The 11,117-nt window shown below is 45.7% G+C and overlaps 1 pseudogene; it reads right to left on the bottom strand.

Moving 5' to 3' along the window:
- Positions 1 to 7,312: 7,312 nt before the first annotated feature.
- On the bottom strand, positions 7,313 to 10,700 carry LOC123139754 (uncharacterized; annotated as a pseudogene).
- Between the last annotated feature and the right edge of the window lie 417 nt (positions 10,701 to 11,117).

Raw genomic sequence — 11,117 nt, 5'->3', positions numbered from 1 at the left:
ATGACCGAGACGTTCTCCGGTCAATAACCAACAGCGGGATCTGGATACCCATGTTGGCTCCCACATGTTCCACGATGATCTCATCGGATGAACCACGATGTCAAGGACTCAATCGATCCCGTATTCAATTCCCTTTGTCTAGCGGTATTTTACTTGCCCGAGATTCGATCGTCGGTATCCAATACCTTGTTCAATCTCGTTACCGGCAAGTCACTTTACTCGTTCCGTAACACATCATCCCGTGATCAACTCCTTGGTCACATTGCGCATATGATGATGTCCTACCGAGTGGGCCCAGAGATACCTCTCCGTTTACACGGAGTGACAAATCCCAGTCTCGATCCGCATAAAACAATAGATACTTTCGGAGATACCTGTAGTGCACCTTTATAGTCACCCAGTTACGTTGTGACGTTTGATACACCCAAAGCACTCCTACGGTATCCAGGAGTTACACGATCTCATGGTCAAAGGAAGAGATACTTGACATTGGCAAAGCTCTAGCAAACGAACTACACGATCTTTGTGCTAGTCTTAGGATTGGGTCTTGTCCATCACATCATTCTCCTAATGATGTGATCCCGTTATCAACGACATCCAATGTCCATAGCCAGGAAACCATGACTATCTGTTGATCACAACGAGCTAGTCAACTAGAGGCTCACTAGGGACATATTGTGGTCTATGTATTCACACGTGTATTACGATTTCCGGATAATACAGTTATAGCATGAATAAAAGACAATTATCATGAACAAGGAAATATAATAATAATACTTTTATTATTGCCTCTAGGGCATATTTCCAACAGCCCGTCCTCCGTCTGCGCCGCGCGCCGTCACCTCCTCCTCCTTGCTGGACTCGGTACCGGCCTCCTCCTTCGTCCTCCCTCTCCAATCGCCGCTGGCCGGCCCCTCCTCGCTCCGCCTTCCTCCTCCGTCCTCCCTCAACTGGCCGCGCCGGCCGGCCCCTCCTCGCTCCTCCTTCCTCCTCCATCCTACTCTCTTCTCCCTCCTCGAGTCGCCCCTCCTTCTCCCTCCTGCTCATATGCAACATTTTGATTTAGTTGATATAATTTAGTTGATTTAGTAGGCTAGTTGATTTAGTTAACTTAGAACATTTTGATTTAGTTGATTTAGTAGGCTAGTTGATTTAGTTTATTTAGAACATTTTGATTTAGTTGATTTAGTAGGCTAGTTGATTTAGTTGATTTAGAACATTTTGATTTAATTGATTTAGTAGGCTAGTTGATTTAGTTGACTTAGAAAATTTTGATTTAGTTGATTTAGTAGGCTAGTTCATATGCAACATTTTGATTTAGTTGATATGATTTAGTTGATTTAGTAGGCTAGTTGATTTAGTTGACTTAGAACATTTTGATTTAGTTGATTTAGTAGGCTAGTTGATTTAGTTGATTTAGAACATTTTGATTTAGTTGATTTAGTAGGCTAGTTGATTTAGTTCACTTAGAACATTTTGATTTAGTTGATCGTTAATCCTTTGCTCATATTGCTTTAGGAAAAATGGCGCCACCACCACCACCACTATGTCGACTATGCAAGTCAAGATGCGCCAGCAGCCTTGCAACTGGCAAGCTGTTCGGCATCTACTTCCAACCGAGTTTTCGTCATGCGGCGGTAAGAAATTAGATGAAATGTAATAACTATTTTATTTTTAGTGTTGGCATTACTGCATTGTGTCATTTTGCTTATTTTACACAGATCGTTCCATGCAATGTGAGGTTGAAATTCAACAAGCTGACAGGAGACACTGTGACATTTGAGACTCCTGGGGGTCGTACACTATGGAGGTCGAGAAAGGACGCAATATGTCGCAGATTGGAGGAGATGGATGGGCCCGTTTCGTCGCTCGCATGCGTCTTACTGGTGGTGAGTTGATCAGCTTCTCCTTCCGAGCAGAAAGACCCAAGCTAGCTATCATTTGTCTCAACCTGGTGGAAGATGATGAAGATGACGAAGATGATGAAGATGATGAAGATAATGAGGACCCACTCGATGAAGATGATGAGGACCCACTTCATGAAGCCATCGTAGCTCAAAGAACAAGGCTGAGCGATGAGGAGGTGTCCAACCTGTGGGACATAATTCCGCCACGTGCTGACTTTGTCGGGGTGCCATTCGTGACCCGCTTGACAAATACCATGGTTGATCGACATGATATGGTATGTTATACTTACAAATGCAAATTATCCGATGAATTACTTAGTGTACAGTCCAATGATATGGTATGTTGTGTGGAATCTAGTCGATGATATGTTTTAGTGTAGAGTTCGATCACATGCTTATTAGTGTAGAATCTAAGAAAACTATTAATAGTGTAGATAATCCATATGTACTTATTTGCGAGGCTATTTATTAATTGAAATGCTTTTCTTATTCAGAAATTGGCAAAGAGCATATCTGTGAGTTATGGTATCGAGCCTGATGAAGAAGGCTCAGCTGGACTACGCCTTACTGCAAGGGGCTCCGTCACAACCTGTACTTACCGCGTGGACACGGACGGTCGCACACACTTAAACTCGGTTGGGTGGAAGAAATTCCTCGATGGCAAGAATCTTCGTGTTGGACAGGCCATCCTAATTACTATCAGGAACACCAACCGTCCAGGCTTGAGGATGATGATTGTCTTCGATATCATCTAGAACTACATGTGTGTGTGTGTGTGTGTGTGTGTGTGTGTGTGTGGCTATATCATCTAGAACTACATATGTGTGTGTGGCTATATCATCTAGAACTACATATGATGATCGTCGTCGATATCATCTAGAACTACATATGATGATGGCCGTTGATATGACCTTGTACCGCTTGAGGATGCATGTTGACTATGCATGAAATTGTTATCTAGTACTCCCTTCGTTCCAAATTACTCGTCGTGGTTTGAACTAAAACCACGAAGAGTAATTTGGAACGAAGGGAGTACTACCTAGTAATGGTTTATGAATTTGATATCTACTAGCAGTACCTAGTATCTAGTATCTGAAAGGGAAACTGAAAGGGAAAGCGGTAATGGGAAAATGATGAAAGATATAGCAGTAGCGAGGGACTGCGAAATCGCTACATCTAAGTTAATAGTAGCGCGTTCATAAAAAGCGCTGCTGATATCGTCAACTGTAGTAGCGCGGGTAAGGACCGCGCTACTACTATGAGTTAGCTGTAGCGCCTTATTAGTAGCGCGGCCACCCGCGCTGCTGCTAGCCTCAAAACCCGCGCTACTACTAGGGTTTTCCCTAGTAGTGGATGCCAACCTCACATAGGAGACGACGACGACGACCATGTGGTCATTCTCATCCTCAACACCATCTTTGGCATGTCAACCTAAACCTGCTCTTTCGTTCAGCCATTCCTCATCGATGCGATGTTGTCGTCCTCGTTTACCTCGTCACCGCTCTCGCCAACCTCTCTTTGCGATCGCTATCAGCATCTCCACCGTCATGCTTCTCGCCATGTCCTACATCCTGGACGACCTGGAGCCCACATCGGACAACGGAGGAGGGCGGAGAGAAGGCCACGGGGGTCATGGTGAAGAAGAAGGATGGCCACGCCGTTGAGACGGGGCGGGCATATGCTCCATGGTGAGAGCATCTCTAACCGTTCTCTTAATACTTTAGGAGCAAATGGTCTCTTATCATTTAACTCTTTATATTTGCTTCTCTAGAAATGTGCGGTTTCTAACCGTACCCCCAAACTTAACTCCCTTAAAGTTTAGCATAAATTCATTTATTTTTTGGGCCATCGAGTCAAACTTCACTATTCAATTATTTCACTAAATGATATCTTGGCCACATACTTCACCAGTTATTCGCTAAGAGAACTGATTCAAGAAACTACAAGAAAAATTACACACAGTACAAACATCACTTCCTTAACTGCTCCTACTAGTCCGATCAATACTTTCTTCATATCTTCACTACCTACATTGTTGCTTTTCTCTGTTAGCTTCTCGAGTTTGCACGCTTCTTTCTTCTCTGCCGCCTCAAACTTGAACATTGCGTCATCTACAGCCTCATCTCCAGCAACTAGTGCACAAGAAATTATATCTTTTAGCAAGACATTCACCGAGCAAGCAGGAATCATTTTGCAGGAAGCTATTCAGGACCAACTCGAAACAATTTTCCCTTCAGTAACAAATAAATGTTGTATGTCCACTCTTGTTATTTTGCATGTCTACTTTTGGTAGTAGAATGGGAATCATTCCAACATCTAGCAGATTTTTCATTATCAATAGAGCAATGTACTCTTCTTACCGAGTACCAAAACTTGCATCCTTGCTACATACATTTTAAGAAAACAACAAGTTTCAAATTGCAACGAATATGAATAACAACCGTACAAAATTGCAGTCATTCCGTCCTTTTCGCACTTGTAGGAAACTCATCTAGGAGGTTTGTGCATGCTCAAGACGAGGCATGGCACCAGCTGCCAACAATGATCACACTTGATGACAAGTAGAGGCTCGCCGACGAGCTGCCAACCAAGAGCTGAGGCTAGCCAACGGGCAGACATGAAATCATTGGTCCATAGAGATTTTTATTAATTACCAAAATCACCCTTAGGGTTTAGATTCACTTTCAGTAGTGTTCCCAACCAAAAAAGTGAGAGCGGCAAATTGCAAAAATCCCAAAACCAGAAAGGAAATCCGCTTCGGTGGGCCTGCCCACGAGGGAGGTCTCTGCACGCGGAGCGCATCCCAATTTTCCATTGGTTCCCTTTCACACGGCACCTCCAATTAGTTTCTCTTGGGTGAGGATTAACTTTCTATTGGGGTCAGGCTAAGTCATACATACATGTATGCAAGTGACTAGTATTAGACCTCGACTCTCTGAAAAACCTAGCCGTCGGCACCACCTTCGCCGCCACCGTAGATCGGTTACCCCTCCTCCGACCGGCCTCGCCGGTGTCGGGAGGGGTGGGGAACCTGATCTATGAGTGTTCTTTATAGTAGTAGTGTTTTCATTAGACTAGTTTATGGTTTTGGTAGTTGTCTTTTTCTTTGAAGATGGCATTGTCTACAATAAAGTAATGTTCATTCCTCCGTTCGATGACGATATCTCCTTCCCGCCATCAATGGTGGTGTTGGAAGATTATGTTTGCCTAGGTATGGTCCTTCAGATCTTGCTTCGCCAGATCGCTTTTGGTTTCTTGTCATGGTTGCCATGAGGAGGATTGTCCTTGCAATATCTGTCCCGGTTGTTAATTATGTCCTTGACAATGGTTATTCATACTTTCGACTCCCAGCGACGTCGACCTGGCTGTTCGGTTTTTGGTGCCTGAAATACCGGTGTTGGTGCTCTTGCCGATGTTGGTTGATTACTTTAATGGATGCGTGCGTGCATCACAACCTTGGCATTGTGGCTTAAATTAAAACCATGGGAGAACCCTCGTTGGTATTTACAGGTCTGTGGTTTGATACCTTTGCTATTTTCATGCGACTGCCTTCAGAAATGTACAAGATCATATCATAGAAGAAAAAAGAGTTTGAAGATCTTGAAGATTTACTTGTTTCTTTTAGACTTTATCTCGTAATCGCTGTAATCAACTTATGTATCTCTACCATGTACAATTCGCTCTATAAACATATCATGGTATTGATTGTCAAAAAAGTCATACATACATGTATGTTGCTAGCAAAATTTAATGGATTCATCTGAACCCAACGATTGAACGTTGGATCCACCCCTAGTTGGCTTGAATCATGGGATGCTGGAGATATGTCGCTTCATCCGGCGAGTCACGACCACACCAGTGGTCGACGGCGGTTTTTCTTTTGGTTGTCAGCAAAGTTTCCAAGACATCTATCCTATCCCGGTATCCGTAGTAGATCCGCATTTCTATGCTATTATACCCTGTTTGGTTAATAAAAGTATGGGTTTCACTCGAATAAAAGTTGATGTAAATGTTTTCAATCAAATCAGTTCTCACATATGTGATGTGAATTGATAGCCCGGATGATATTTCCTCAAGAAAAAAACCCAGATGACATAGCCATACGACGGTGACTACTACAAGAAGAATATTGCACATATGTCATGGATCCAACCAAAGCAAAAGAATAAGTAGCAATAGAGTCAGGCATAATAAAAATATTAACAACGGAAAACCTCTAAAATCGAAGAAGCTACTATTTGACGCATTCTGCGTCAAATTGAAGAGCTTTCACACCAAACGATATTTTCTGGGCCAGCCCACTGGGTGTTGCATGCAATGCTCCTTGCCTTCTTCCGAGCGGTTTTCCTTGGTTGGCTTCCTTTGAACAGGCTTTCATCTAAGAAACCAGTTAATGGATTTGTTCCGGTAGATTTATAACATCTACTCCCTCCGTCCCAAAATAAGTGTCTTAACCTTAGTACAATTTTATACTAAAGTTAGTACAAAGTTGAGACACTTATTTTGGGATGGAGGGAGTATTATTGCCATATTTAAACTTCAATTTTTTTTAAAAAAAATCCAAAATAAGAAAATTTCACAAATTCAAAAAAATGTTCACAAAATTAAAAAATGTTCACAGATTTTTTTAAAAAATATTGAATTTAAAAGGTGATATAGAAAATACATTCTGAACATATTTTAAATTTTGTGAACATTTACAATTTTTTACAAAAATCGGAATATTTAATTTTATAACATTTTTAAAATTTGTAAACATTTTCTTAAAGAAAATAAAAGAGAAAGAAATGTAAAGTAAAATGAGAAGGAAGAAAAATAAAAATAAAAGAACATATAGGGAAGAGATAAAAAAAACAGAAAGTAAACTGATAGAGAAAATGACTTAAAAAAACTGTTTTAAAACCTTCTAGAACTTCCTAAAAGCGGAAAATTCCAAACCTAAACTTACAAAAACCGACAAATCAGGTAAAGCCGCCCAATCCAGGTGGGCTCTCTCTTAATATGTTGTCCATGGATACCCTCAGTTTTCAATTCAGCATGAAGTTACTGCTTGACACAAACTTAAGGGGACAATTAGCAGCTAGTGATAGCACACAGTTAAGGGCGAAATTGGAATACAATTTTTTTTAACAACACAATGAGGAACGATGTTTTTTATGGGGCGCTAAACAAAAAAACATTGCAAGTCGAATTTGCACAACATCAACATGAGAGACTCAAAATCCTCCTCCCCAAATTTAGTTGCTATTCTGTTTCAAAATAGCACAGTAGAATGTTCCAACACTTCGTGGTCGTAGACTCCAGCAAGGGCAAAACTGAACACAGAATATAACCATCACATGCCTCTAGCCGTCAAGATAATAATCGGCTAACACAACACAACTACAGGCAAATGAGGATGAAGCATAAATTACCAGCGACTCCAATTTCAAAATACACCACCATAGTTATTGCTCCAAGTGATAACAAATGCTAGTAGGAGTGAACATAATTTCCATCACAAAATACACCAGTCACTGCTCTAAGTGATAACAAATGCTAGTACAGTACAAGATAATCAGCTAACACAGCACAACGGGGAAGAGATTTCAGACAAGGGGAGCATACTAACAACAAACTTGATTATTGCAGTGACCTCAGATTGTCAACCCAGCAAGTTGATCCCTTCAGGGCAGCTTACCAACAACAAGCTTGATCCATGCAGCACCTCGGCACTTCAGCCCGGGAAGTGTATCCCAACCATCCAGCAATTGCCCTTGTAGATTTTGTTCCTCACCGACATCTTCTGCTTATATGTTTTCGGATATTTGGAAGTGCTTGGAACCATGATATTGCGCCTTTTACACAATACCCTGTTATGCAGGTATATGCCTTCGAGATCAACTGCAGCTTCCATCACACTTCTAATAAATTCAAAGAACTTGCATTCTGCTTGAAACCCATAAATCCTTAGCACAGCCAGATTGTGGTGCTTGAAATCAGATGCCAGTCCTTCCCACTCTGCGCCTTTGTCCTTCCTCTCCTCGCTAAACGCATGCTTCTTCCTCTCTTCCTCATCTCTTATCATATCGCATACATTATCCCACACCTGCATTCCATTGGGCAAAAACCATAACATTACACAAGGTTCTTACAAGAAACAAACTTGGGCGGTCACTCGAGCATCTAAACTATGTGCATCATATTTTAAACAGGGCAACATCACCTTTTGCAACTTTAACAAGAGCTTTGGCGATTAGCTACAAACAGTTTACCTGTATGCACAGCTCCTTCAGGAAGGGTGCACCTTGGAGAATGAATAACGTCCAAATCAGATCACATTCTTCAGAAATGTTATCCAAAGTCGCGACCTTTAGTGAACGAAACACCTGCCACAGTTGTCTTGGACCTTCTGGTTTAACCCAAATCTGCAGAAGATGAAGACAATTAAGATTTGAACATCTTACAACATGAACAAAGGAAATTAGCATGACCAAGAGGTTATCCTCGCAAACCTTTTCGCTTCTGAAATTGAGATGGAGATCACTTATCGTTGCTTTGCCAAGGATCTCACTTAACTTGAGCATCTTGTGATAAGAAAGACCAATATTAGTGATGCTCACACGCTGGAGCAGTGGGGCATGACCAACGCAAAAAGGATCCTCCTGTGAGAGCCAACCTTTAAAAGTCAGCAGTGCAAGCTTTGGTAGCCATTTCAGATAAACACCACCCTCAAATCTGCAGTTGATAATCTCAAGTTGGCTGAGTTGAGGGTGTTCCACTTGTAGAGAAGACGAAATCTCCACGTCGCAGTTGAACAAGTGGAGGAACTCCAGCCTCTTACAGATACCAAATATTTCCGGGAAATCCGATTGAGCCAGCGTCAAATGTTCCAGCTTGAGGCGTGTGAGACCACCAAATGCGACCGGGCAAGCATCAACAAACGACCTGAGCTGCCTCCCGTAAGCAGCCAATTCATCATAGGTGCATTTCCTGCCATCCTTGTACGTTAAAATTGTGAATTCGGACGAACCAACCTTTTGTGTTGCCATAGTGCTGGCCACGGTCTGTCCAATGGAGATGGAATCATCTCCCAAGAATAACTGCACGGACAGGTGGTGAATGGGGTATGGACTTGGGGGCCTATTTTCCAGCATCCTCCTGGTTGCTTCAACGGTGGTGGAACTGGCACGAACGACATCGTCACTCGTCACGTTGGACCTGTCTTGTGCCAGCCGAAAGGAACCAACCGTGATGTCGATTTTCGAGAGCATGGCAGGGATCCGCCTCCACCTTTTGGACAGGGAGCTGGCTCTTGCGACGTCGAAAATCCCAAGCCGGTCGACGATGTTGAGCAAAATGTCATCGGGCAACTTGCTCAGCCGATCATCCCGACTTCCCTTCTGCATTTACCATGGAAACAAATCAGGGTTGATTTCTAAAGACTGGTCTCAAGTTGTTGTTTTTTATCCAGGCAAAAAAAGATGCAAATTTGACGCATTATTTGATTCCCTGTTCTTTATCTGAAAAAAAGGAGATCAAGAGGAACTCACCCCCATGGCTAGGGAGGACTGTGGCCTGGCCGTCGATCTGACAGCCGGTCGCCGTAAATCTGTTGGCTGGTGGCTCGTCTCCTCTTAAAATTGGCCGACCAATGAAAACTCGGAGACTGAATTCGAAACAGGACCTGCTTCTGATTGTAGCCCGGGAAGGACTGCTTTGATTCCGGACTGCGACAAGAAAAGGGAGCCGCTTCGATTGCGGACTGCGGCTCGGAGAGGAGCCGCTTGATTTCTTGGATTGCCGGTTGCAGCCCGGAGCAGAGCTGCTTGATTACGGAGCTGCTGCTGCTGCTTCGATTGGGGACTGCAACTCCTCTGATTTGGCGCCTCTGCTCAAGCACCACTGGATTCTCATGCGGAGGCTCGCGGGGAGACAATGGCACACCGCCGCCGGCGCATCTCTCACCCCCAGTCTCTCCCCCTTCTTCCTAAGGGCATCTCTCCCCAGGGGGCGTCTAAAAGCGCCGCCTGGGGGTGAGCCGGCGAAAAAAAAAGGCCCTGGGGCAAGTCGTCGCCCAGCCGTCGACCCCAGGGCCGCCTACAGGCGAGTGTAAAAAAAAAAGGGCCCATTCGGCGAAGTTATGACAAAGAGTAGTTAAATTTCGTCTGAACATGACGAATTTCAGCCAAATTCGCCCATTTTCATTACATTACTAAGCTAATCTAAAAAAGAAAGGGATTGAAGTCGTCGCTGCCATCATCGTCGTCGACCTTCTCCTCCTTGACGCGGACGCCCCGGCTGGACCCGACGTCGCCATGGTGGACTGGCGGCGGCGTGTCGTCGTCGTCGCTGTCGCATAGGACGACGACTCCGTCTTCGTCGCGGCCGCATCGGCGCTCCTCGAAGCGGCGCAGGGCGTCGCGCTGGCGCTCCTTCGCCTTCTCCCGGCGCGCCTTCTCCATCACAATGGAGTCCTGGCGCGCCCATTCCAGGGCCGCGTCGTCATCGACGAGCTCCGCCTTCGCCAGCGCCAGACCCGGCTCCGTCTTCACCGGCGCCAGCCCCGGCTCCGTCTTCACCGGCGCCAGTCCCGGCTCCGTCTTCGGCTTGACGAAGCGCGGAGGAACCGAGGATGAAGCGCGCCGGCCGCCCTCGTTGATGACGATGCCGGCGCTGCGAGCGCGCCGACCGAGCGGCGACTCCGCCGCAGGCTCGGCCTTGACGGCGAGCAGGGCCGGAGTGCCGGGGGAGTGCGAGGAGGATCGGGAGGAGGAAGAGGAGGAGGAAGACCCGAACTGCCTTGGCGTCCATGTCCCGACGCGCCGGTGCGTCGCCGGGAGGCATGCCAACGGCTGGTCGTTGCCGCCCTCGAGGTGCGTGAGCACGCCCTCGAGTGTGCGGCCGGGGACGCCCCACCAGAGGTGGCGCCCCTCGCTGTTCTGCCGCCCGCCGACCACCGGCGCGCCGTTGGTGGACGCCAAACGCTGCTGCTGGCGGCGCTCGAAATACGCCACCCAGGCGGCGTGGTTGTCGGCGGCGTACTGGGGGAGGGAGCGTTGGGCGTCGGTGAGGGACGCGCGGACGATCTCGACCTCCTCGGTGAAGTACTCCGGCTTCGCCGCGGCGTCGGGCAACGGGGGAATGGGCACTCCCCCGGCGCTGAGCCTCCATCCCGATGGCCCGGCGCGCATGTCCGGCGGCGCCGAGATGTTCGCCTGGAACAGGAGC

The sequence above is a fragment of the Triticum aestivum genome, chromosome 6B (assembly GCF_018294505.1).
Source record: "Triticum aestivum cultivar Chinese Spring chromosome 6B, IWGSC CS RefSeq v2.1, whole genome shotgun sequence".
Taxonomy (NCBI): Eukaryota; Viridiplantae; Streptophyta; class Magnoliopsida; order Poales; family Poaceae; genus Triticum; species Triticum aestivum.
This window is presented reverse-complemented; position numbering and strand designations above follow the sequence as displayed.